This window comes from Cricetulus griseus (genome assembly GCF_003668045.3).
Source record: "Cricetulus griseus strain 17A/GY chromosome 1 unlocalized genomic scaffold, alternate assembly CriGri-PICRH-1.0 chr1_0, whole genome shotgun sequence".
In the NCBI taxonomy this organism is placed as follows: domain Eukaryota; kingdom Metazoa; phylum Chordata; class Mammalia; order Rodentia; family Cricetidae; genus Cricetulus; species Cricetulus griseus.
The window spans coordinates 78,128,429-78,130,160 of NW_023276806.1; positions in this window are offsets into that span (position 1 = coordinate 78,128,429).

The window sequence follows — 1,732 nt, forward strand, 5'->3', positions numbered from 1 at the left end:
TGTGACTACATAGACACTCCTTTGCAAAATGCACGTGACTGTGAGGGTGGGTTCTGTAGCTAAAAGACCTAGAATGCAGTGTGATCCCTGACCTGTAGCATAGAGGTTGACTGAGTCTGGAGTACATGTGGCATCATCTCCTCTAAGAATGGGTAATGACCTAGGGAGAGTATGGGATAATCCTTCTGGGGAATTTGGATGAGGTTTGCCTCTATAGCAATAGGTGAATGAGATCTGCTTCCACAGGTAGCAAGAAGATCACCAGGTCCTTAACAAAATCTACTCGCAGCCTTTGGAAAGGAAAAGAGGTATTTTATCTCCTCCATTGAGAAGAGGCCCCCTGTATATTTAAAATTCCTGATTTCCCTAGAGATCTGTGAACACAAGGAACTATATGCCCAACAGAGAACTGATTCCCCCAAGTTGTCCTCTGACTTCTGCATACATGCTGTGGCAGGTGACCTTACCTAGATACAAATGCATAGGTAATAAATAAATAAAAATGTAATATTGAAAAATTTTAAAACACATTAGAAAATAGTACCTCAAACTCAATGCTTAGATTTTCTGTAACATCCTGACCTATTAGATGTTGGTCTTCCTTCCAAGGGAGATGATTCTTTGTAAGCACAGGCCCCACAGGTCAAAGTCAATTGCTCACGGAGAATCATTTTAATGTTCTATTTTCTTATGTGTGATTTAGATTACATTCAGACCACGCAATTTCAGCACTAGCAGAGTCTTTAACTCATTTTGCTGATAATGAAATGTAACTCGGATGACTATGTTTGTTGTTCATTATAGGTGAGCATGATTTATGAAACTTTTTTTAATGTGTCAAAGGCATCATTTAGTGGTCTTCAAATTCCCCAAGGCTGTCGTCTTTGTTTCTCACTGTGCAGTTGCAGAGGTGGGGAAGGCATTCTGTTTCACCAGTTGTCATTGACTCTCCATGGGGAACAAAGGGGAAAAGCTGGCCTCTGTCAAAGTGCTTACCTTCGAAAGTGTCTATCCTTTCACATGTAGCATGACATGTCACAAACAAATTGCTGGGTACGTGCACTGCTATTTTGGGACTCATATGGCCTGAGGACTGATATAGAAATGATATATAAAGAAGGGGGAGATGTTGGAACCCAGCCCCCACGGGGGTCTCTAAGAGTTGTTTTCCAGCATAACCACAGGTACTTCCTGTTTTCCTGACCTCATCCCACTGGGATCAATATCCTGTTGTGAACCCTTTGACCTGGAGTTTTTGTAAGTTTGTATATAAGGCTGCTCCACAATAAAGGTGAGGGAGACATTTTCTCAGAAAAGGACCAGGAGTCTTGTGGTTCATCCAAATCTCCAGGCTTTCGCCCAATACTCGGACTTAGTGGCCAAGAGCAGCCACAGAGGACCACAGATTAGACACACCTGGTAGCCTAGCATTCACTTGGAGGGAAAACTGAACATTGCACTATGTTGATACTAGCAATATTGAAGAAGAAAGGAGAGACCATTGCTTTCTATAGGAGTCTGAGAAACCTGCACATGTGACATGGATAGTCTATAAAACTTGGGCTTCCCAGTGAGTGTGGTAATAAAAACATAAATACCAACCAGCATTTCACTTCATCTAGCTTTAAATTTGTTGTAAGAATTTGCCTTTGTTTTTGACAGATAAACTGGGGCCAGTGGGGAAGAGGAATTTACAGAACACAGAGAATGAGAAAACTAGAACATCAAACTT